This window comes from Dama dama, chromosome 2 (assembly GCF_033118175.1).
Source record: "Dama dama isolate Ldn47 chromosome 2, ASM3311817v1, whole genome shotgun sequence".
Taxonomy (NCBI): Eukaryota; Metazoa; Chordata; class Mammalia; order Artiodactyla; family Cervidae; genus Dama; species Dama dama.
In genome coordinates, this window is record NC_083682.1 from 9,501,925 (window position 1) to 9,528,278 (window position 26,354).

The window sequence follows — 26,354 nt, forward strand, 5'->3', positions numbered from 1 at the left end:
TGTTCCAATCCATGATATAGTTCTCCATTTTTTAAGATCTTCTTTAATTTCTCTAAGCAATGTTTTGCACTTTTAAGTGTATAGATCTTGCACATATTTTATCAGTTTTATACCTAAACCTTTCATACTTTATGGAATTATTTTTTAACTTTCTACTTTACATTGGAGTATAACCCACTAACAGTGTTGTGATAGTTTCAGATGGATGGGAAAAGGACTCAGGCATACAAATACATGCATCTATTCTTCCCCAAACTCCCCTCCTATTCAGGCTGCCACATTACACTGAGCACAGTCCCCTGTTGCAATTAGTAATGATATTTCATCTCAACTGCAATTGTTTGTTGGCATTATACAGAATTATTACACTGCTCATAACCTTCAGTACAATGTTGAATAAAAGTGGTGAGAGTAAATATTCTTGCTTCCTTCCTGAACTTAGGAGGAAAGCATTTAGTCTTTCAGAATTAAATATGGTGTTGGCAACAGTTTTCACATAGATGTCCTTCATCAATTTGAAGAAATTCCCCTTTATTCCAGGTTTGCTGAGAAGTTGTATTAATGTCATGGATGTTGTTGTGTCAAAAGGTCTTTCTGAGTCTACTGAGATGATCAGGTACTTTTTCTTTTTTTAGTCTACTAATATGACGAATTATATGAATTGAGTTTTTTAAAGTTAAATCAGTTTTGCATTCTTGGGATAAACCCTACTTTGTCAAGATACATTATCCTGCTTACACATTGCCGACTTAAATTTGATAAAACTATAGTAAGAATTTCACATTTATCATAAGGGATATCAGTCTCTAGTTTTCTTTTTTTGTTACTTTATTCACTTTATTTTTTGGTTGTGCTGGGTCTTCATTGCTGCATGCGGGCTTTCTCTAGTTGCAGCCAGTGGGGGCTACTCTTCAATGTGGTACATGGGCTTTTCATTGCAGTGGCTTCTCTTGTTGCAGAGCACAGGCTTTAAAGCTCAGTAGTTGTGGCATGAGGACACAATTGCTCCAAGGCACATGGAATCATCCTGGACCACGGATCAAACCTTTGTCTCCTGAATTGGCAGGCAGACTCCCACCCACTGTACCACCAGGGAAGCCCCCAGTTTTCTTTTTACTGTAATATTTTTGTCCAGTTACAGCATCAGAAGAAAAAAGAAGAAAAGGTCCGTATAGTCAAAGCTATGGTTTTTCCAGTAGTCATGTATGGATGTGAAAGTTGGATCATCAAGAAGGCTGAGCACCAAAGAATTGAAGCTTTTGAACTGTGGTGTTGGAGAAGACTCTTGAGAGTTCAAGGAGATCGAACCAGTCAATCCTAAAGGAAATCAACCCTGAAGATTCATTGGAAGGACTGATGCTGAAGCTGAAGCTCCAATACTTAAGCCATCTGATGTGAAGAGGCGACTCATTGGAAAAGACCCTGATGCTGGGAAAGATTGAAGGCAGGAGAAGGGGACAACAGAGGATGAGACAGTTCGGTAGCATCATCGACTCAATGAACATGAGTTTGAGCAAACTCCAGGAGGTGGTGAAGGACAGGGAAGCCTGGCATGCTGCAGTTCATGGGGTCACAAAGAATCTGGGCGACTGAAGAACAACAATATGACTGTGTAAACTTGTTAAAACTTGTCAAAATGAGGTTCCCAAGTTGATGCATTTTATCATATATACTCAGTCTCAATGAAGCTTTTTTGCCCCTGGCTTGAGGACGGTTAAACAGATAATGGGATAGACTGTGGTGGACATTTCCTTGGTTCTAGCTGTTACAATTGAGGGAAGGAGAAAAATTGGGAGTGGATTGTACTACGATGAGAAAAGAGGCACCGTTGACATTACCTCTGATGAGGGTTCCCTCTTTTTTTTTTGGCCATGTGGCCAATCTAACTTTAGCTGCCCTTAAGGTCCCCTGGAACAAATCATTGACCCAATGAGTCTTAATAATTTATCACCTTACTTTCAAGTCACAGTTTAACTTGTTACCTCTAAAGAAGCTATAAACACTAGTTTTTATTTCAGGTGACTTAAGGCCACAGCAGAACCAGGAACTGCTGAGCTGAGAAGACAAAGGACAGCCTGTCTCCTCCCCCCTGCACCAAGAGCCTGGAAACAGTTTGTGGGAGCAAGAGGCCTCCACTCCTGAGCCCCTGCAAGGTCCTACCCCATGGCCTTCAATGACCTCCTGCTGCAGGGGGGGCGTCGGCCGCTTCCAGAAGATCCAGATGATTCTGTTGATTCTGCCCCTGCTCCTGACGTTTTTGCACAGCACCCTGCAGAACTTCACCGCCGCCATCCCCACCCACCACTGCCGTCCCCCTGCCAACACCAACCTCAGCGAGGACGGGGACCCGGAGGCCTGGCTGCCCCGGGATGGGCAGGGGCGGCCCGAGTCCTGCCTCCTCTTCACCTCCCCGCAGCGGAGACCGCCCTTTCCCAACGGCACAGGGGCCACAGAGCCCTGCCCCCACGGCTGGATCTACGACAACAGAACCTTCCCTTCCACCATCGTGACTGAGGTGAGGAGCCCTGGGCCCCCAGCTCCTCCTCCCAACCCCTGTGTCCCCACCTTACCATCCCCACACATCCCCACACACACGCAGAGACACACACACACAGACTGTGCAAACCTGACCTGAATTTGTCCAAAGACCCTGGAGCTATGAAGAGTTCTGCCCAAAATGCAGGACAGAGAACAGGGCTTGGAATTGAGGTCTTCCTGGTAGAGAAGGTTATGGAACGCCTTGCAGAAAGCTGTTCCCTGCCCCTCCAACCTCCCCCAGAGAGAGAGAGACTGCTGCTGGGGTTCAATAGTCCACTTTGGTTTCCCCGAGAGTAGGAAGGTGTGGGGGTGGTACAGAGAGGTGGAGAAAGGAGGCAAGCAGAGAGTGGAGGGCAAAGAGAATATTCCTGAGCAGGGGATTCTGGGCTCAGAGTCCTAGAGACAAAAACAATTTCCTGACTTCGTCTAGAAATAGCTCTCGGCAGCTGGGGCCAGGAGATGGAGAGCAGCCAAGGAACTAAGATGGGAAAGAGAACAGGGTTATGGGGAGGGGGAGGGTCCTTTCATCTCTAGTGATTTAACACCCCTCCCCCGAAACACACACACAGTCGACTGTAGAGTCTCCCTGGCCTGCTAAATGGTTCATCCGGCTGAATTCTGCGCTCTGTAGCTACCGCATGGATCGTGCTCTTAACATCTGTTCTAGTCAATGGTCTTTTGGTTGCAAGAAAGGGAAGCTCTCTCCAGTCAGCTTATGAGGAAAGGGATTTCAGGCAATCCAAGGGCAGGAAACAAAAGCGTTTCCAGGCTTCATGGCAACTGGAACCAGGGATTGGAGCACCAGAGGCATCGCTACACACTCACTCCATGACTCCTCCTCAACCCATTTCGTCTGCGTGCTTATCTCACAAGACGACTGCTGACCCCAGCTCTGGTCCAGTACCTCTCAGATTTAGGGCCCACCACCAACCGAAGGGGCTTCCCAGGTGATACAAGTGGTAAAGAAGTTGCTGCCAATGCAGGAGACCTAAGAGACGCAGTTTCGATCCCTGAATTGGGAAGATCCCCTGGAGAAGAACATGGCAACCCACTCCAGTATTCTTGCCTGGAGAATGCCCATGTACAGAGGAGCCTGGGGGGCTACAGTCCATGGGGTCGCAAAGAGTCACACGAATGCACCAGCCAGAACATTTCTGTAAATCTTAATTCAAATTCTTAGAAAAGGCTCTGATTGGCTCAACCCAACACATTGATGAGTAGCCCCCTCCACGATCCTGCAATTTAATCTAATCATCACACCAAGGGGCAAATTAGTGGGATTATGTGGCCCATTGCCTGGTAGTCAGGGCTGTGCAGAAAAGATGACTTGAGAAGGGGCTGTGGGTGAGCACAGTCTCCAGACCTGCCTGATGCAGCATCAGTCTGAAAGTGGTAGGAGTTAAGCCATACTTCCCACTAGCCAGACCCAAGACACAGAAGCAGAAGGTGAGTAAGGATGGCTAGTCCTCCTCCCTCTGAGCATCATATGCCATCCCCTCCTGGCACAGTTGATGGGGGATGCCTTCCTTATTCTCCAGCCTTCACCCAAATTCTGAGACATCCTCCTCCACCCACCTTAACTTGTATGCTATCAATCCCTCCAATTCTGCTTTTCCGTTTCCCTTCTTAAAACTCTACACCCTGCTTTCCAAGTTCGACAATACTCCAGGAACTATTAATATCAACCTTGCTGTTGTTCTTCTGTTCAAAACAGCAGGCAGTGTGATCAGAAGCTCAAATTTCCTTGGATTCCTTGCCATCTAGAGCAAAGAATCTGGGTGAGAGAGCACCACTCTCCTTCTAAGTGGAGAGTTAGTAGTTATCTTCTCATCAGTTTTGGTGACTGACAAAGCCAGATGCCTACAATTTTCCTGAGTTGTGGGGAGAGGCCAAGAATAATCCAGTCCTCTTCCAACAGGTACTGTGTTTGGGACCAATGTCCACCATATTTTCATGAACACAACCAGGATAACTCTTCCTTGGGTCAATAATGCCAAAGATTGCACCAGAAAACACTCCATTAGGATAATAGGCAGCTTACATGTATAACCCAGTGTGAAGCTGGACCTTTTGAGTCGTGAAGCAAATGAAATAGCTCACAAGTTATCAAGGGTTGCTTAAGCAAGAAGATTGGTCTCAATGAAGATGCTTCACCTACTAGATATAGTAGGCACAGCAGCACAGGTCACCTGAGGAAGACAAGTCCCAGCTTGCCCCTTGGAAAGAACTCCCAAAGGGCCCTGTATCCCAAAGGGATACTTCATCCCTCTGAATGCAAAGCAAAAAAAAAAAAAAATTAGTATTAATAGAAATAAGATGCTAACCCTGGGTTATAATAAAAAAAAAAAAAAAGCCTACCTGAGCTTTTCTCCTTATTTTCTTTTTTTAGTATTTATTTATTTATTTGGCCAAGTCGGGTCTTAGTTGCATCACACGAGATCCTTCTTTGCAGCACACGGACTCTCTAGTTGCAGCAAGCAGGCTTCAATATTTGTGGCATGCTGGCTGAGTTGATCCGAGGCAAGTAGAATCTTAGCTCCCCGACCAGGGATGGAATTTGCATCCCCTGCATTGCAAGGTAGATTCTTAACCACTGGACCACCAGGGAAGTGCCTCCTATTTCCTTCTGAATTAAAATATCCTGAGTATGCTCCTTGAAAGAAAAGTTATGACCAACCTATACATATATATATATGGTCCAGAAGCACACAGAAGTATATGATCCTCAAGAGTCTCAGATGCACATATGCTTTTAACGTAGATAGTAAAAGTACTATGCTCACCCTAAGGTGATATAAGCCCCTTGCACCGTTGCTTTTACAGAAGACAAGTACCTTAGGGCAAAGCAGAGGCAGAGAAATTCTTTGTAATTCAATCTGACTACATATTCCATATTCATTTATCAGTTTCTATTCTGAACTACACCCAGATTTCATCACTAGGCTGCATACAAATTGTGTTCTCTTCTCACTCCTCTGACTTCTTTTGTTATTTGACAAACCCTTATTTTTCCATTTTCTCTAAAATTGATAAATCTATTTTTTAAATTTTATTGAAGTACAGTTGATTTCCCTGGAGAAGAAGATGGCAACCCACTCCAGTATTCTTGCCTGGAGGGTTCCATGGACAGAGGAGCCTGGCGGGTCAAAAAGTCCCTGGGGTCGCAAAGAGTCGGAAGCAACTGAGCAACTATCACTCACAGTTGATTTACAATGTACTTCACAGTGTACTTGTGTTCATTCTGCTGTATAGCAAAGTGATCCAGCTACACACATATATGTATATATTCTTTATCATATTCCTTTCTATTATGGTTTATCACAGGATATTGAATATAGTTCCCTGTGCTATATAGCAGGACCTTGTTGTTTATCCATCCTATATACAATAGTCTGCATCTGCTAATCCCACACTCTTAATCCTCGCCTCCTCCAGCACTTCTCTGACTTCTCTCCTCTTTCCTACACCCTCTTGCTTCTCATCCTTCCATTCCTAAGTTCCAGTCTTATCTTATCCCTAACTCCTCCCTACAGTGCATCTCCATCTCCACAGTCATATTCTATTCACAGGTTTCCAAGGAAGACTATTAAAATGAAGTTCCAGTTTGACACAGCCCTAAAATCTTTTTTAAATAAAAATTATATCAGATAACACATAGAATTGCAGAAGAGTAGTTATTTGAATAAAACAACAATAAAGTTCATTGCTTTTTTTCACTTTTCATTTTATATTCCAGTTCAGTCGCTTAGTCATGTCTGACTCTTTTCGACCCCATGAATCGCAGCACGCCAGGCCTCCCTGTCCATCACCAACTCCCAGAGTTTACTCAAACTCATGCCCATAGAGTCAGTGATGCCATCCAGCCATCTCATCCTCTGTCATCCCCTTCTCCTCCTGCCCCCAATCCCTCCCAGCATCAGGGTCTTTTCCAATGAGTCAACTCTTTGAATGAGGTGGCCAAAGTGTTGGAATTTCAGCTTCAGCATCAGTCCTTCCAATGAACACCCAGGACTGATCTCCTTTAGGATGGACTGGTTGGATCTCCTTGCAGTCCAAGGTACTCTCAAGAGTCATCTCGAACACCACAGTTCAAAAGCATCAATTCTTCGGCACTCAGCTTTCTTTATAGTCCAACTCTCACGTCCATACATGACTACCGGAAAAATCATAGCTTTGACTAGACGGACCTTTGTTAGGAAGTTTCTGCTTTTTAATATGCTGTCTAGGTTGGTCATAACTTTCCTTCCAAGGAGCAAATGTCTTTTAATTTCATGGCAGCAGTCACATCTGCAGTGATTTTGGAGCCCAAAAAATAAAGTCAGCCACTGTTCCCATGGTTTCCCCATCTACTTGCCATTAAGTGATGGGACTGGATGCCATGATCTTAGTTTTCTGAATGTTGAGCTTTAAGCCAACTTTTTCACTCTCCTCTTTGACCTTTATCAAGAGGCTCTTTAGTTCTTCTTCACTGTCTGCCATAAGGGTGGTATCATCTGCACATCTGAGGTTATTGATATTTCTCCCGGCAATCTTGATTCCAGCTTGTACTTCCTCCAGCCCAGCGTTTCTCATGATGTACTCTGTATATAAGTTAAATAAGCAGGGTGACAATATACAGCCTTGATGGACTCCTTTTCCTATTCGGAACCAGTCTGTTGTTCCATGTCCAGTTCTAACTGTTGCTTCCTGACCTGCATACAGGTTTCTCAAGAGGGAGGTCAGGTGGTCTGGTATTCCCATCTCTTTCAGAATTTTCCACAGTTTATTTTGGGCTTCTCAGATGGTTCAGTGGACAAAGAATCCTCCTGCAATGCAGAAGATGCAGGTTCATTCCCTGGTTCAGGAAGGTCCCCTGGAAGAGGACATAGTAACCCATTCCAGTATTCTTGCCTGGGGAATCCCATGGACAGAGAAGCCTGGCGGGCTACAGTCCACAGAGCTGCAGAGAGTCAGACATGACTGAAGCGCCTGAGCACGCACGCATAGCTATTTAGCAATGCGGTGCTAATCTCAGCTGTACAACAAAGTTATTCAATTATACATATACCTGTATCTATTCTCCTTTAAATTCTTTCCCCCTTTAGGTTGTTGCATAATATTGAGCAGAGTTCCTGTGTTATACAGTAGGTCCTTGTTGATTATCCATTTTAAATATAGCAGTGTGTACATGTCCATCCCAAACTTCCTAATTATCCCTGCCCTCCACCTTTTTCCCCTGGTAACCATAAGCTCCTTCTCTCGGTCTGTAAATCTCTTTCCATTTTGTAAATAAGCTCATTTGTATCATTTTTTTGTTCATTTGTTCTAATGTATTTATTCTTTTTTTAAGATTCTGCATGTAAGTGACAGAGCAATATTTCTCTTACTCTGTCTGAAAGTCCATTGCTCTTTGGAGAAAGTGCTCAAATGCCAGCCTCCCAAATTGTATATCATGTGGTGTGTGCACAGGGTATTAATAGTCCCACAGTAATAATTAAATTCACAAATAAGGATTTCTTTCCAATCAAATCAAGATTATCAAGCAATTATACCTGAAGGATGAATTCATTTGGATATATATTAATACAAACTAGGGAGCATTCCCTAAGCATCCTAGTCATCCCAATCCTTTTTCCTTTTTCTTTTTTCTGTTAACAAAAGAAATGAGTTTTAAAATTCACTCAAAAGTATACAAAAACTAGCTCTTACTTGTAAATGAAATGCCACACTCATTTGTCATCTTTACTTAATTTTAAAGGCATCTGTGAGCAGTATGATTTTTCTGCAGGCTGTAGAGCTGTTTTACTCCACCTCGAAATAAAGTACTTTTAAAATGGGAATCTTTTTTCTAATATTCATTAAAAAGAGCAACAAAATTTAAACTATTAGTTAAGCTATTCAAGTGCTGCTTACACAAGTTTGCAAATAACTTTACCCTCTCAGACTTGCTTATGGAAAGTTAAGGGAAGGATGCAAGGGTATTTCACAGAACCTGAGGTCAAGAACTTGAGGCCAGTCTTATGAGAGACTGCAATCAGGTGGTTGAGGAGAACCAGGGCACCTGGCCTCTCCATCCCTACCTCTCTGGCACTGTGCCCTCACCCTGACCTCTCTGACTAGGTTCCTGCATCCTTCCTCCCCTCCCCCTCCCCCTCCTCCCCTTTTCCCTCTCCTTCCTCCCCCTCCCTCTCCCCCTCCCCCTCCTCCCCTTTTCCCTCTCCTTCCTCCCCCTCCCTCTCCCCTCCCCCTCCTCCCCTTTTCCCTCTCCTTCCTCCCCCTCCCTCTCCCCCTCCCCCTCCTCCCCTTTTCTCTCTCCTTCCTCCCCCTCCCTCTCCCCTCCCCCTCCTCCCCTTTTCCCTCTCCTTCCTCCCCCTCCCTCTCCCCTCCCCCTCCTCCCCTTTTCCCTCTCCTTCCTCCCCCTCCCTCTCCCCTCCCCCTCCTCCCCTTTCCCCTCTCCCCCTCCCTCTCCTCCCCTTTTCCCTCTCCCTCCTCCCCCTCCCCCTCCCCCTCCTCCCCCTGCCTCTCTTCCCCTGCTGCTTCTTTTTCTCCTCTCCCACTCTCTCTCTGTCTCTTGATTTCTCAACTCCACTTCCACGTTGTTCCACATTTGGCCCTCTCATCCCCGCTTTGAGTGTCCTTACAAACCTTCCTTCTCTGAGTCCCTTTTCTAAATCTGTAAGAAAAAGAACCAGATTTTTAATTCTGTCACTTTTCTTCAGCTACACCCAAGGAGGGACAGGTTAAAGAGCCCTGAAAGAGGGTAAGCAATTAGTGCTCTGAAAAAGGGGAGCAGGCTACACAGCCATCCCCAAAAATATCTCTTACGTGTTTTGAAATCACTTGAATCATTCTTACCAGGAGAAGATGGCAAGAAAGATTGTGTGACTCACGGAGGCAGGCTCTCCTTATGTGCCGGTCCCAATCCAACATGCTCAGCCCACCGGGAAGGACGGAGTGGACTGTGGTGGGGCCAGCCCGGCCCTCCTTGACTCCAGCTCTTCCTTCCTCACAGTGGGACCTTGTGTGTACACGCAAGACTTTGCTGCAGTTGAGTCAGTCCATCTTCATGGCAGGAATACTGGTCGGAAACTTGATGTCTGGGATGATGGCAGACAGGTCAGTGATGAACAAGCCTGGATCAAGGAGCAAAAGCATAGCCCCTCTAGGCTGGACACAGAGGGGAGACTGGCAGCCCTGAGAATCCAGAGAGGGACACAGAACTGACCCACCCAAGCCTGACCGTGTCTGGAAGGTCTGCAGGAATCACACAACTGTCCCTCAGCACTTCCCATGTCTCACTTCCTTTCAGTTCCTCCCCACAATACCCTTGTGAAGCCAGCGTGAATGTTACAGTTAACTGCATTTTACTGATGAGGACACTGAGGTTCAGGGACGTTAGATAATTTGCCCAAGGTGCCTAGAAGGAACCCAGAAAATTATGTTGTTAATTCTGAGGAGTGGAAATGGAAAGAAGAGAACTTTTCACTTTTTGTTATTATATTGTTTGAACTTTTATGGTAATTCTTTACTTCTGTAATTGTATAATTTTTTTTTGTTTTTTTTGTTTTTTGGTTTTTTTTTTTTGGCTGCACTGGGTCTTTGTTGCTGCCCGAGGGCCCTTCTCTAGCTGTGGAGAGCAGGGACTGCTCTTTGTGGTGGAGCACGGGCACTAGGCACTCAGGTTTCAGTAACTGCAGCACACAGCCTCAGCAGTTGTGGCGCATGGGCTTAGCTGGTCCGTGGCATCTTCTCGTGCCAGAGATCGAATCCAAGTCCCTGCATTGACAGGCGGATTCCCACCCACTGTGCCAGCAGGGAAGTCCTAAAGTAAATATTTAATGTTTACTTTAAAAAAAAAAAAAGTACAGTCACACAGCTAACAAGTGGCAAAAGCAGGACAAGAATTTCTGTCCAGATTTTCTGACACCCAGAAGAAATTGTTTCCCCCCACTTCTGCCTTGTATGTGACATGTAAGTGTCACAGAAGCAAATACAGACCTGGCAATCAACAGCAGTTAGGGACCAGCCTCAGGTCTGCCATAACCGTGTGCCACAAGAAGGCTATACCATCTCTCTCAGACTTGTTTTTCCATCTATAAAATGGAGGCTGTGATAAGCATTAAATTAGTACCTGCAACTCAGTGTTTGTTATCCTAACCTTGACTGTCTTCCAGGCCAGAGACCATAAAAATAACCATAGGATGAATAGTAAGAGGCAGTTTTCTAAAGAATAAAATTTGAGGGTGCACCCATGGCTGATTCTTACTGATGTATGACAGAAACCCACAAAATTCTCTAAAGCAATTATCCTTCAATTAAAAAATAAATAAATTTTTAAAAAATTTTTTAAAATGAAGTTTGAAAATACTATGTCACAGCAGATCAAAGACACAAAATCAGCTTTATTATTCACAAAATATAAGCCACAGTCAAATCCATTTTGCAAAAGCATAAACCTTGCATAAGTTTCCCAAAAATAAAAATCCCATAAACCAAGCTCATGGATACAGAGAAGGGACTGGTAGTTGCTAGAGACAGGAAGGAGGGGATGGCCAAAATGAGTGAAGAAGGTCAGAAGTTACCAAGTTAAAGCTATAAATAAGTAAGTCATGGGAATGTAATGTGCAGCATGATGACTGTACTTAATAATACTGTATTGCATATTTGCAAGTCACAAAGTGAGATCTTAAGTGTTCTCATCACACACACACACACAAAAATTATTGTAACTATATATGGTGATAAATTATAAGTAGATTTACTGTAGTTCTCATTTCACAATGTATACAAATATAGAATCATTATGTTATACACCTGAAACTATTTCACTGCTGTATGTCAATAATACCTCAATTTAAAAAAATATCACAAAACGCTGTCTCCTAACAGGAATGTTGGTTGTTTCCATCAACCAACAGTCAAAGAATCAACCACACTCCAAAGCAGTAGCTCCCAAACCTTGGAAGCGTGTTAAAAGTCAGGTTTCTAGCATACCTTCCAGATAGGCAATAGGCCGTAAGTGGGGCTCTGGTATCTGGATTGCTTTCAACACACCCCTGTGATTCTGATAAAGGTGTGTGACTCCCTCCACAGAGGTTTGCAGAGATGCATCAGGACCATGGACAGCAGCAATCCAAGGATCCTCCCAACAACAGGTCCCCTAGATGCCAACCTTCACCCAATTATTCCCCGCCTCCTACCTCAGCATCTACCCCATGGTCACATGCAGGCAGCCTCACAAGCACCTGTCAGATTGCCCAGGGCATCAAGGATGAGACAGCCAGGGACACGGGAGAAGGGAGCAAGCAATGCGCTTGCCAGGTTTTCCCTCCTTTCACAGGCTGGGCCGCCTGAAGGTGCTGACCTGGAGCTACCTGCTGTTAGTGGTCTCAGGGACCTGCGCTGCCTTCGCCCTCAACTTCTCAGCCTACTGCGCTTGCCGATTCCTCTCAGGCATGGCTGTGTCTGGTGCCAGCAGCTCATCTGTGATTCTGAGTGAGCGGGAACCCAGGAGGGTCAGTTTATGGGGACTCCTCAATCACAGGGGCGCAGTGAATCAGGGAACCTGATAGAAGCAAACCTCAGCTCCTTCCCTGAGTACCTGTCCCAGTCCATTCTGACCTATCTGGGTCTTTCCTGGAGTAGGTAGTGCCCCAAGAAGAAAATAATTAAGATCATGGCCTCTTTGGTGGCTCTGATCATTTGGGGCTGGAATTCATAGGTATTTAGGAATCATTGTAAGGATGAACTAAGACTCAGAGATTGGAGTGGGGTTGCTTAGAGAAGCCAGTCAATCATACAGGGAATCTTTTATTCAACATTTGTTCACTAAATACAATTTCAAAAGGCATTTAATTTGTGTCACATCCAGCACTGTGGATAAACAAGTGAACAAGAGGACACTACCCGCGACCTTAAAGAGTTAATAGTCGACTGGGTGAGCTGCCAAGCAGTTACAAATTGGTTTACTAAAGGCGAAGACGGGGGCTATCCTTGATGATGTGGGAGTTCAGAAGTGGGGTGCTCAACCAGTACTTGGGGAGCCAGGAAATCACCCCAGAAGTGGTAACATCTAAGGTCAGAACTGCACAAAATGTGAGGCAGAAAGAGAGGAAGTAAAGTTCTCTGGCGGAGTTCTAGACAAAAAGAAAAGAATTTACAAGTCCCTGAGGCCAGAGTGTGACCCCTTGGAGGAAATGAAAATGCTGCAGAATGGCCTGAGCATAAGGCTCATTCATCTCTATTTCCCAGGTCAAGCAAAGGGCATGGCACAGGATCTTCAACTCTAAATGTTTGTTGAATTAAAATGAGTTGAAGGAAGTGCAGAGAGAGTGGCTGTAGGCAGGTCAAAACAGGTTCGGTAGAAGCAAGGAAATATGAATGTTGGGGATGGTAACACTGATTAGGAGCATGCATAGGAATTCAGAACCTTCTAGACCATCCCTACACACACACACACACACACACACACAGAACCTAACCAAATATCATACCATCCTCGCCTTATCCAGTGAGGGGCGTGCAGAGAAGGACGGAGCTCATGAGATGAGTCCTTCCACTCCAGTGTGAAGCTCCTCCTCCACCCCCCAAATACACATGTACTCACACAACCCTGACTTCAACCTAAGCTCTGCTCTTCTCCCCAGATCTGGAGTGGCTGCCCATCCATGCCCGTCCAAGTCTGGGCCTCCTATTAGGACTTGTTCCCACCCTAGGCCAGCTCTCCCTGGCTGGCATGGCTTATGCTCTGCCCCTCTGGCGCCACCTACAGCTGTTGGTGTCTCTGCCCTTCTTTGCCACCTTCGTCTACTCCAGGTGAGTGGGACCTCAGTGTAGGGTACAGTGCTCAAAATAAGTCACAGATGGGTATAGCATCTCCCAGAACACCCCTTCCCTACCTCCTTGAGTATCAAAGCAGAGCAAAGCAAAAAGAACTAACGTCCACACTGATAGATAGGGAAGACCTTGGCCAGAGAGGGGTAAGACTTATCCCAGGTCTCCCAAGTAGGCAGGGATAATCCTTGAAGTAGAACCCAGAGCTCCTAACCTCAGCCCAGGATTCTTTTCACCCCTCCCAGCTGTCTCCCCACTCTGGTCTGTGCCTTTCTCAGAAACCCACAACTCTGTCAACTCAGGCTAAATTCATGCCACCCCCAAACCCTACCCACAGTTTCCTCGTAGAGTCTGCCCTCTGGCATTCCTCCTTGGGGAACCTGGACCTCACCCTGAAGGCCCTGCAGAGAGTGGCCCAGATCAATAGGAAGCAAAAAGAGGGCACCAAGCTGAGTGCGGAGGTGAGACACCCCCACCCGAGACCCTCTGTGATACCCCACCAGGGCGGAGCACCTCCCCCCTCATCCTAGAACCCAGGTCATCTGATGCTTCCCAGGCAGGGGGTGGAGGGAGGGGTCCCCAGGGGAAGCTAAGCCCTGAGCCCCATCTATCCAAACAGCTGCTCCAGATGAGTCTGCAGAAAGGCCAAGCCCAGCCGTCGATGCTACAGATGCTGCTCTCCCCTGCTCTGTGTCAGCTCTTCTTCTGTATCATCCCGCTGTGGTAGGTCCGTCCCCACTCAGGTAAGAGACAGACAAGCTGATGGGAAGGTAAACAGACTGAGCAAACAGGACAGCCTGGGTAGTTGGGAGGCGGAGGGAAGCCCCACTTCCAGTGGGAAAGGACACGGGTACTCTGGAGACTCAGAGGGCTCCCCACCTGCTGAGGGAGAGAGAAAGCCCAGCTCTCCTCATCTCCTGAGCCTGGAGCTCAGCCAAGCAGCACCACTGACCTTGAGAAAAAAAGAAGCAGCCACCCCAAGAAGCCCTGAGCTTCTGGACCTAAGAGTTCTGTATCACAGGCTCTCACGTTCTCCTGAAGAAGTCTGCATTCTTCTATTGCCATGTAGCAAATTACATACTTAACAGCTTGAAATAGCACACACTTATTATCTGACCATTTCCATGGGTCAGGAATCCAGGCAGAGCTTAGCTGAGTTCTCAGCTTAGGACTTCACATTCTCATCTGGATGCTCAACTCGAGAAGACTCCACTTTTAAGTTCACCCAGCTTGCTGTCAGTAGCCCAGTCATGTCCAGCTCTTTGCGACTCCATGGACCGCAGCACACCAGGCTCCTCTGTCCTTCACTATCTCCTGGAGTTCATTCAAATTCATGTCCATTGAGTCGGTGATGCCATCCAACCATCTCATCCTCTGTCGCCCCCTTCTCCTTCCCTCAATCTTTCCCAGCATCAGGGTCTTTTCCAATGAGTTGGCGGTTTGCATCAGGTGGCCAGAGTATCAGAGCTTCAGCTTCAGCCTTCCAATGAAGATTCAGAGTTGATTCTCTTTAGGATTGACTGGTTTGCTCTCCTTGCTGTCCAAAAGACTCTCAAGAGTCTTCTCCAGCACCACAATTTGAAAGGATCAATTTTTCGGCTGTTACCTGAACTCATTTCTTTGCAGTTGTAGGACTGAGGGTCCTGGCTTCTTGCTGGCTATCAGCTGGGAGTTAACCTCAGCTTCTAGAGGTTGCTCTCAGTTTTCCACAAGGACTTTCCCACCATGGCTGCCCACTTCATCACACTAGCAAGTAGCGTCTCTAGAGTGAGTCTGCTAGCAGGGAGCCGTCCTGGAGGCTGTCTGCCACTATGTCTTCCTAAATACTGTGCAACGTGTTCCTGGCAAGGGGATCATTTGCCGTTGACAAGAGTATAACCGTGATCTCACTTGATTTGCATACTTCCATAATTGTTCTGAAGGAAAACGTAGAGGGCAGCAGATGATGAGGTGGTTAGATAGCACCACTGATTCAACGGACATGAATTTGAACAAACTCTGGAAGATAGTGAAGGAACAGGGGAGCCAGGTGTGCTGCGGTCCATGGGGGTCACAAAGAGTTGGATATGAGTGAGGACACACACGCGTGAGCACACACACACACACACACACACAGAGCAGGGACCTGGAAGGAGGGGAAGAAGACCTGTTGTGAGGTTAAAAACAGTATTTTCTCCTAGGTAATTTTTAAATGTATGATAGATAACGTTCTTTTTTTTTTTTTAGAATTAAAGGAAGACTTTATCTGCATTCAAAATATAAAAACCCCACTGAAAGACTGATATAAGGCCTAAAGGAAAGAACAGATAGTGAGAGCAGTTTGCAGACCGTAATTACTATGTAGACGTGGCATGCCTATTACTCAAAGCACATTCCCCTCTGCTCCTGCCCCAGGCTCGTAATCCTTTTCAGCCTCTATGGCATGGTCATGAGTCTGCAGAGTTTTGAGATCAACCTCTACCTGGCCCAGGTGTTCTTCACGATTGTGGACCCACCATTTTATTTCCTGGGCTTTTTGGCCACCAAATCACTTGGCCGCAAACGTACCCAAACAGCCTCCATGCTGTTGTCGGGGGTCTTCATTGTGACCTGTGCCATGATACCCCTGGGTGAGTACTGCCCCATTCCAGCTCCCGTCCTCGTCCTTCCCCAAGCCCGGCTCTCAATCTGGCCCAAGTCAGCTACCCAGAGGGTGTGAAAATCTCAAGGGTCCTCCAAATCTTTCCCAGCACGTTATCACCACCTCTTTTCCTTCCAGATCACATATTCCTCCTCATCACGATGGCCGTGATAGGAAAAGGCTGTTTGGTTGGCTCCATAAACTGCCTCCTTATGTACATGGGAGAGCTGTACCCCACAGTAATGAGGTGAGTGGGGGTGTTGGGGAGGAGTCCTAGGATGGAACAATCAGGCCCTAGGGCCAGATGGTTTCCAGTCAGAAGGAGCACAAAGGTCAAGCAATTATTTTTTAAGGCAAGAGAGAAGAACAAAAACACACAGAAATTAGAACAAAGTAAAGACAAAAAGGAAGATGGTACTAGTAACTCAAAATACATCAGTTGATACAATAAATGTAAACAGATTAAACTTACAAGTTAAGAGACAAATTTTCTTTAACCTAGGTGTTTTTTTTTAATCTAGTTCATGATTTTATCTAGTTCAAGTGTAAACTACATGAACTAGATAAAATCAACTTGGATTATCTGGCAGGTTTAATCTGTTCACATTTATTGTATTGACTGATATGTTTTGAGTTACTAGTACCATCTTCCTTTTTGTCTTTAATTTGTTCTCATTTCTGTGTGCTTTTAAACAGATTAAACCTACCAGTTAAAAGACAGATAATCCAAGTGGATTTTATATAATTCATGTAGTTTATAAGATACCCACCTAAAACGTGAGACCATGAAAATCTTAAATGTGGAGAAATAGAAAAGGATATACTAAAAAAAAAAAGAAAAGGATATACTAGGCAAATATTAACCAGAAGACAGGTAGATAGAGAGGTCAAGATAGACTTTAAGAGCAAAAAAGTACAATAGTTAAGAATATGGCCCGGAATTCCCCAATGGTCGACACTTTCACTGCCAGGGCCCCAGGTTCAATCCCTGGCTGGGGAATTAAGATCCTGCAGGTCACATGGTGCATCCAAAAAAAAAAAAACAAAAAGAATATGGCTCTGGTATAAAAGGTAACTAGTCCAAATGCTCAGTCATCTTAACTATAAAACACAAATAATAATAGTACCAGAAATAGATTAAATAGAAAATAAATGTATTAAAGAGAGTCAAAACAAAAAAGTCAATCTTTGAAAATACCAATGAAATGGGCAAATGCCTGGTAATAATAATAAATTTTTAAAAAGACTAGACATGAATAAATATTGGGGAAAAAAACTGAACAATAAATCTAGAATAGTTAAGATGCAAAAATTTAATTATGTAATTAAAGATGCAAAAAATCTATAAACAAGTCTATACTGATAAATTCTAAATTTAAATTGACAAATTCTTTTTAAAAATAATATAGAAAAACTAATTCTAGAATAAATCAAAAATTTGAATAATAAACTTTAAAATCTAATCTCAAAAAAAAACACCCGCCCCAGATATTAATACAGGTGAGTTCCACCACATTTTCAAGGAACAAACCTTCCAATGTTACATAAATGATTCCTGAAAACAGAGAAAAAGGGAAACTTTGATCCCTGAGTTGGGAAGATCCCCTGGAGAAGGAAATGACAACCCACTCCACTATTCTTGCCTGAGAAATCCCATGGACAGAGGAGCCTGGTGGGCTATAGTCCATGGGGTTGCAAGAGTCAGACATGATGGCAACTAAACCACCCACCACCAACAGGACAACTGTTTACCTGTATGAGAAATAAATAAAATGCAATCCATATTTCAACCTTCAAGAAAAATTAATTTTTGCTGAAGAGGGGAGGATTTCTGAAGACAGTCTTTAAAAAGCCTAACCAAAAAAGAAACACTGATAAATTTTTCTATGTTGGATTTTCGCACCCCCCCTGCCCATTTGTTTCACCATAAATAGAGTGAAAAGAGAAAAAGAAGGTATTTACAAGGACTTGTACACAGCATTTATAAAGAACTTCTGGAAATCAATGAAAGGAAAAGACTATTTCCATTAAAGGGACAGAATAACATAGACAATAATCCCCCAAATAATAAAGTATTTTTAAATATCCTTGAAGTATTTTTAAATCTCCACCAAGGAGCTAGAATAAGAGTCTGGGAAAACTAGGCCAACCATTTAAGGGCAATTGGGAATTGGGAGCCTGGAGAGGTAAGCAGAGCACCTGAGCACGCACTGTACATAATGAAGAAAGTCATGTGCATTCGCTCTGATCTCAGAATCAACTGTTTAACACAGTACCGGGGATCCTGGACAACACTGCTGTGTTATGAAATTCCATGTCTTCCCCTACAATGGACAGGAATCTACTTGCCCATGCAGAGGACATGGGTTCGATCCCTAGTCAGGGAAGATTTCACATGCTATGAAGCAACTAAAGCCCATGAGCCACAACTACGGAATCCCATACACCTAGAACCTATCCTCTGAAACAAGAGACGCCACTGCAATGAAAAGCCCCCCCACTGCAACAGGAGAAGCCCCCACTTGCCACAGCTAGAGAAAGCCTGTGTGCAGCGACAAAGACACAACACAGCCAAAAATAAATAAATCTTAAAAAAAAATTAAAAGAGGAGTGTGTACAGCATCATTATTTAGAGAGATTTAGAGACCATCATCCTAAATAAGCCAACAAAATCAATGTGTGCGTGCTTAGTTGCTCAGTCGTGTCTGACTCTTTTCAACCCCATGGACTTCAGCCCGTCAGGCTCCTCTCTCCATGGGGATTCTCCAGGCAAGAATACTGGAGTGAGTTGGTATGCCTTCCTCCAGAGAATCTTCCTGACCCAGGAATCGAACCCAGGTCTCCCTATTTGCAGGTGGATTCTTTACCATCTGAGCCAGCAGAATCAACAAACAAAGCTAATAAAAAGAGTTTAGCAGGATGGTGGTTACAAAATCAAATTACCAAATGTCAAGAGCAATAATATAGAAGCTATACCCTAGAAGCAATAATCTAGAGAGAAAATCCAGAAGATAACCTCGAAAATCTTTGAAAATGAAGACACTATTCCGAAAAGCACCTAAAGCAAGATATTATCAGGAAATTAACAGAGGACACCCAAGACTTCCATGGAGAAGTTTTCTGAAAACTTCTTAAGATATAAAGATTATCTTAGTAAATGGGGAGACATTCCACACTTTTGTTTAGAGTAACATAATAAAGATGTCAAGTTAACTTTTAGAAATTTATAGAAATTCAACAGAATCTAATCAGAATTTCAATTAGATCATTTTTTAGGAACTCCAAAAACTTATTCTAAAATTTATATAGAAGAAAAAAAGACCATAATTGCTAGTCAATTCTGAAACAACAAAGCAAAGAGGAGTCTCTCATTCTACCATCTATAAAGACATATAACAAAGCCATGGTATGTCTGTGGCTTTCTTGGTGCCAAAAGAAACAAACAGAATTAATGAGAGGGCTTGGAAACTAATAGATACAGATGGAGACAAGGGTGCAGATGAAGACAGAGATAAAGGCGGGGGAGGAGGAAGGAAGGGGAGGGAGAGGAAGAGGAAAAGAGAAATATGGCAACTATATCGATTCGATTATATCAAAAAGGACTTCTTATTGAAGGATGCAATGGACAAATTTAAAAGACAGAGAGGAATTCCCTAGTGGTCCGGTGGTTAGGACTCGGCGCTTTCACTGCTGGGGTCTGGGTTCAATCCCTGATCAGGGAGCTAAGGCTCCACAAGCAAGTCACAAGCAAAAGAAAAAATATTAAAAGACAGAGGGTAGATTGGGAGGAGGTTTTTACAACATTTAACACTGACAAAATTCAAATATTAAAAATATAAACAAAACTCCTACAAATCAACAAGGAAGAGAGGGAATTTCAGTAGAAACATGATAAAAGAAATAAATACATGGGCATTTTATAGACAGTGAAGCCCAAAAGATTAACTACATGAAGAATGAGATCGTCACTTTGCACACACTAAAGTGGCAACATTAAAAGCTGGATTATGCCAACGGCCGGTGGCCACAAGAGAATACAGGATCCCTGAATCCCCACGTGACCCACATGCAGCACTGGTGGGTATGAAAGTTGGTGCTGCCATTCTAGAGATACTGGCAGGGCATGCACACACACACACACACACACACACACACACACACACACACTGCCCTAACCACGCCCTTCTTAAAGAACTTTTCACAAAGGAATGCCTACATGATCTGTGCACAAGCACACTCACTGCAGTGTTGTTTGAGGTCATGGCTGATGGGCAGCAGTCTAGCCATTTAGGTGAAATGCCCACTGGGGAGGAGTATGCAACAGTAGGTAAACATATAGGCGTGGAAATATCTTTGAAAGAGAGTGCTGAACTAACACAACATTGTAAAGCAATTATACTCCAATTTAAAAAAAAAAAGAGTGCTGAATCAAATGAGAAATAGAATGATCTATTGCCTATACCATTTAGGTAAATTAAAATATTTGCACACAAAACAATACTTTACAAGGACATATGCAAATAAAAAATGCACATCAAACGCGACATAATAAGTTGACTTTGGCAAGGAAGGGATTAGGAGAGGATAACAATATTATATTTTATTTTATAGCTACAGTTTTGCTAGTAGTCATGTAAAGATGTGAGAGTCAGACCATAAAGAAGGGTGAATGCCAAAGAGTTGATGCTTTTGAATTGTGGTCCTGGAGAAAGCTCTTGAGACTTCCTTTGACTGCACCGAGATCAAACCACTCAACCCTAAAGGAACTCAACCATGAATATTCATTGGAAGGACTGACGATGAAGCTGAAGCTCCAACAGGCCCCCTGATGTGAAGAGCCGACTCTCTAGAAAAGACCAGACCCTGATGCTGGGAAAAACTGAGGGCAGGAGGAGAAGGGGGCAACAGGGGATGAGATGGCTGGATGACATCATTGACTTAATGGATTCAGTGTGAGCAAACTCTGGGAGATAGTGAAGGACAGGGAGGCCTTGTGTGCTGCAGTCCACGGAGTTGCAAAGAATCAGACACAACTTAGCAACTGAACAACAGCGATGATTATACTGATAAAAAGGACTCAACAATTAAGATGGGGAATAAAAAGGCCTTTCAAGTACAAATGATAATAGAGGGTGAGGGTCATGAACTGAGATTTATAATTAACTCAACCCTCTGCTCCTGAGGTTCCAAAAAAAAAAAATGTAGAAAAAGAGAGAGTGACTAGGTTGGTACTTGAGATAAGATGATCTGGGTAGGTCTCCTCTGTAAGGATCAAAGGCCAACAGTAAAGAATAAATGAGGAAAGAAAGGGACAGGGTGCAAGATAAGAACTGGGTAGTCAGGACCCATCACATAGGAATTTAGAAGGAAGTCAGATTTTATTCTAGCCTGATGAGATAACATAGATGATTTTAAGCAGAGGGTGTAAGGATCTAAGTTACTGTTTTAAAAGATCACTTTGGGGGAATTGGGGGTTGACATATATACACTATTGGTTTTGTTTGTTGTTGTCCAGTCACTAAATCGTGTCCAACTGTTTGGGACCCCATGGACTGCAGCATACCAGGCTCCCCTGTCCTTCACTATCTCCCAGAGTTTGCCCAAATTCATGTCCATTGAGTCAGTGATGCTATCTAACCATCTCATCCTCTGCCACCCACTTTTCCTCCTGCCCTCAATCTTTCCGAGCATCAGGGTCTTTTTCAATGAGTCGGCTGTTTGCATCAGGTGGTCAAAGTATTGGAGCTTCAGCATCCGTCCTTCCAATGAATATTCAGAGTTGATTTCCTTTAGGATTGACTGGTTTGATCTCCTTGCAGTCCAAGGGACTCTCAAGAGTCTTCTCCAGCACCACAGTTTGAAAGCATCAGTTCTTTGGTGCTCAGCCTTCTTTATGATTCAACTCTCACATCCATACAGGACTACTGGAAAAACCATAGCTTTAACCATATGGATCTTTGTTCACAGTGATGTCTCTGCTTTTTAATACATTGTCTAGGTTTGTCGTAGCTTTCCTTCCAAGGAGCAAGCGTCTTTTAATTTCATGGCTACAGTCACTGTCCACAGTGATTTTGGAGCCCAAGAAAATAAAACCTGTCACTGCTTCTACCCTTCTATTTGTCATGAAGTGATGGGACTGGCTGCCATGATCTTAGTTTTTTGAATGTTGAGTTTTAAGCTAGCTTTTTTACTCTCCTCTTTCACCCTCATCAAAAGCCTGTTTAGTTCCTCTTCATTTTCTGCCATTAGAGTAGCATCATCTGCATAGCTGAGGTTGTTGATATTTCTCCTGGCAATCTTATTTCAGCTTGTGACTCATACAGCCAGGCATTTCACATGATGTACTCTGCATAGAAGTTAAATAAGCAGGGTGACAATATACACACTCTTGATACACTCTTTCCCCAGTTTTGAACCAGTCCATTGTTCCATGTCCAGTTCTAACTGTTGCTTATTTACCCACATACAGATTTCTCAGGAGACAGGTGAGGTGGTCTCTTTAAGAATTTTCCACAGTTTTTTTTTTTTTATCCATACAGTCAAAGGCTTAAGTCAATGAAGCAGGAGCAGATGTTTTTCTGGAATTCCCTTGCTTTCCCTATGATGTAGCGAATGTTGGCAATTTGATCTCTGGTTTTTCTACTTTTCCTGAACCCAGCTTGTACATCTGGAGGTTCTCAGTTCACATACTGCTGAAGTCTAGGTTGAAGTATTTTGAGCATAACCTTCCTAGCATCTGAGATGAACACAGCTGTGTGATAGTTTGGACATTCTTTGGCATTGCCTTTCTTTGGGATTGGAATGAAAACTGACCTATTCCAGTCCTGTGGCCACTGAGGAGTTTAATCTCTTCAACTTCTGTTAGGTCCTTACCATTTCTGTGCTTTATCATGCCCATCCTTCCATGAAATGTTCCCTTGATATTTCCAATTTTCTTCAAGAGATTTCTAGTATTTCCCATTCTTTTGTTTTCCTCTATTTCTTTGCATTGTTCATTAAAGAAGGCCTTCTTATCTCTCCTCGATCTTCTCTGGAACTCAGCTTTCAGTTGGATGTATCTTTCCCTTTCTTCTTTACCTTTCACTTCTCTTCCTTCCTCAGCGATTTGTAAAGCCTCCTCCAAAAGAAGACAACCGTTTTGCCTTCTTGGATTTTTCTTTGGGATGGTTTTGGTTACTGCCTCTTGTACAATGTTACAAACCTCCATCCATAGCTCTTCAGGCACTCTATCAGATCTGACCCCTTGAATCTATTCATTACCTCCACTGTATAATCATAAGGGGTTTGATTTAAGTCATACCTGAATGGCCTACACTACGGATACTATATATAAACAGATAACTAATGAGAACCTCCTTTGTAGCACAGAGAACTCCGCTTGGTGCTCTGTGATGACCTAAACAGAAAGAAATCCAAAAAAGACAGGATATACATACACATATGGCTGGGTCAGTTTGCTCTACAGCAGAAAATGACAGAGAAGTGCAAAGAAACTACAATCCAATTTTTAAAAATAAAATAAATAAAGATGACTTTGGCTTCCTCGTGGAGAATAGACTGGGAATAGAAGGGCCCAGAGTCGAAACGGGGCAACTCCCCTGGTGGTCCACTAGCTAAGACTCTGTTCTCCCAATGCAGGGGGCCCTGGTTTGATCCCTGACCAGGGAACTAGATCCCACAAGCTGCAACAAAGATCGAAGATCCCAAGTGTCACAAATAAAACCCATCACAGTCAAATAAAGTAATTTTTTAAAAAAAGTAGAAATGGGAAGACCAGCCAGGAGCTTACTGCAATGGCACTGGAAAGAGGTGAAAATGACTCATCGTAACCTGGGGCTTCCAGAGGGGCTCCTTTGGTAAAGAATCTGCCTGCAGTGCAAGAAACCCGGGTTCAATCCCTGGGTTGGGAAGATAACCTGGAGAAGAGAATGGCTACCCACTCCAGTATTCTGGCCTGGAGAACCCCATGGACAGAGGAGCCTGGCAGGCTACTGTCCTTGGGGTCACAAGGACATGACTGAGTGACTGACCACTTTCACAACCTGGTAGGCAGTGGTAGCGGAGATGGGGAGGAGGGAACTGATTCTGAATGTGTTTTGGAGGAAGAGCCATCCAAAGACGTGGGGAAATAAGGGAACAGGAGTCATCAGGATGATTACCAGATATTTGAGCAAGTGGGTGGTTTGACGTGCCCATCGAAGCTGGATATGGTGTCTGCAGCTTGGGGAAGAGGTTGGTTGGGGGTTTGTTCACGGTTACACAGTGAGTTCACATTGGAACCGGAGCCTGGGTTTCTTGGTTCTGAAAACAGTTACTACCAACTTTCCTTTTAGCCAGCCAGGGTAAGTGCATTCCTGTGAAAAACAAGTGAAAGTGTTCGTCGCTCAGTCATGTCCAACTCTTTGTGACCCCATGGACTGCAGCCCGCCAGGCTCCTCTGTCCATGGAATTCTCCAGGCAAGAATACTGGAGTGGGTTGCCGTTCCCTTCTCCAGGGGATCTTCCCAACCCAGGGGTCAGGCTCCCATCTTCTGCATTGCAGGCAGATTCTTTACCATCTGAGCCACCAAGGAGGAATGTGAAAGAAGAAAACACGATTGACAGGCAGAGTTAGGGTACGCACAAGCCTTACTGGCCTCACCAGGGTGCTCTTCCTCCCCGCAGGCAGAGAGGTATGAATGTGACAAGCTGCTTGGCCAACATCGGCAGCATCCTGAGCCCGCTGGTGGGCATGACCTCCGACCTCTACCCTTCCCTACCTTTTCATCTATGGAGGGGTCCTCGTGGCTGCCTGCCCCATCACTGCCCCCCTGCCAGAGACGCTGGGGCTGCTGCTGCCCAACACACTGCAAGACCTGGAGAGAAGGTCGGCTTCCCCCCATACCCTCAGAGCTCTAGGACTGCACAAATCCTTGATCCCGTCCATTTAACAAAACAAGAGAAAAAAAAAAAAACAGATCCAGGGGAGACTGGGGACTTAGTTGGGGTCATTCAGCTAGATTCTGGTGGAGCCAAGGCCAGAATCCAGGCCTCTGGCTTCCCTGGTCCTGTTCTCACAGATAGGCAGAGTCCCCTAGAATCCCTTCTGGGACTCTCAACTCTTGGAAACAGTGGGAGATTTGGACATAAAGTGGGACAACTGAGCACAAACCTAAAAAGGATCCCCCATCTCTACTCCCACACCCTGCTTCTCCTTCCCCCGTAGGTGGAAAGAGAAATCGGGGCAGAAGCAGCAGGAACAGCAGATGGTCCCACTCCAGTCCTCCTGAGAACCGAGCAGGGGCAGAGGGTGGACGGAGTCCCTGCATCTCCACCCCAGGAGGAGGAACGGAGAAATCGCAGCCAGGGGACGATGCGAGGGGCCTCGACTGGACCTGTGGTTCCAGAGAATACTTCCCCGGGGCCCCCCACTCCCGGTCAGACCCATCATATCATTTCATTAAAAACAGCTATGCACATAAAATGATTTCATTATATATATATTCTTTTTCAGATTCTCTTCCATTATAGGTTATTACAAGATACTGAATATAGGTCCCTCTGCTATACAGTAGGCCTTTGCTGCCACCACTGCTGTTCAATCGCTAAATCATGTCCAACTCTTTGTGACCCCATGGACTGCCGCAGGCTTCTCTGCAATTGCCTGGCTTCTCTGTTCTTCACTATCTCCCGGAGTTTGCTCAAATTCACGTCCATTGAGTCATGATACTATCCAACCATCTCATCCTCTGTCGTCCCTTTCTCCTCCTGCCTTCAATCTTTCCCAGCATCAGGGTCTTTTTCAATGAGTCGGCTGTTTGCATCAGGTGGCCAAAGTATTGAAGCTTTAGCTTCAGCATCAGTCCTTCTGATGAATATTCAGAGTTGATTTCCTTTAGGATTGACTGGTTTGATCTCCTTGCAGTCCAAGGGACTCTCAAGAGTCTTCTCCAGCACCACAATTTGAAAGCATCAATTTTTCAGCTGTTACCTGAACTCATTTCCTTGCAGTTGTAGGGCTGAGGGCCCTGGCCACCACTCAAAGCCCAAGCATTTTGTATGATCTCATTGTTGTCCTTATCTTGTAGAAACTTAATCATTTGTTTACTATTACTGGGCAAAGGTAACAGTAGTGCAAAGTCCTCTAGTAAGGAAAGTGCTTGGCAATTTCTGGAAACAGCAAGTCCTGTTTGGCTGGAGCAGACTAGTAAGGAGGCAGTGCTAGGATACCAGATCAAGGAGGAAGAAGAGGCTGATCACACAACGGCCTTGCAAGTACTTTTGAGACCAGGAGCTTTACTTTGAAAAAGATGAGAAAGTGATAGAGCATCTCAAATAGAGGACAGATACAATTTGACTTATATGTCAAAAGGAACCAAAAAAAAAAAAAAAAAAAAAATGGACT

At 44.4% G+C, this 26,354-nt stretch overlaps 1 long non-coding RNA gene and 1 pseudogene across 2 annotated transcripts in view; one reads left to right on the plus strand and one right to left on the minus strand.

Moving 5' to 3' along the window:
• The window catches only part of LOC133072216 (uncharacterized), a 37,555-nt gene extending 32,756 nt beyond the window's left edge, over positions 1–4,799 (minus strand). For both annotated transcript variants that reach the window (XR_009696672.1, XR_009696670.1), the window contains exon 1: positions 2,632–4,799. This is a non-coding gene — a long non-coding RNA (uncharacterized LOC133072216). The remainder of the gene's footprint in view (positions 1–2,631) is intronic.
• Positions 1,756–25,350, plus strand: LOC133072193 (solute carrier family 22 member 6-like; annotated as a pseudogene).
• The last annotated feature ends 1,004 nt before the right edge of the window (positions 25,351–26,354 follow it).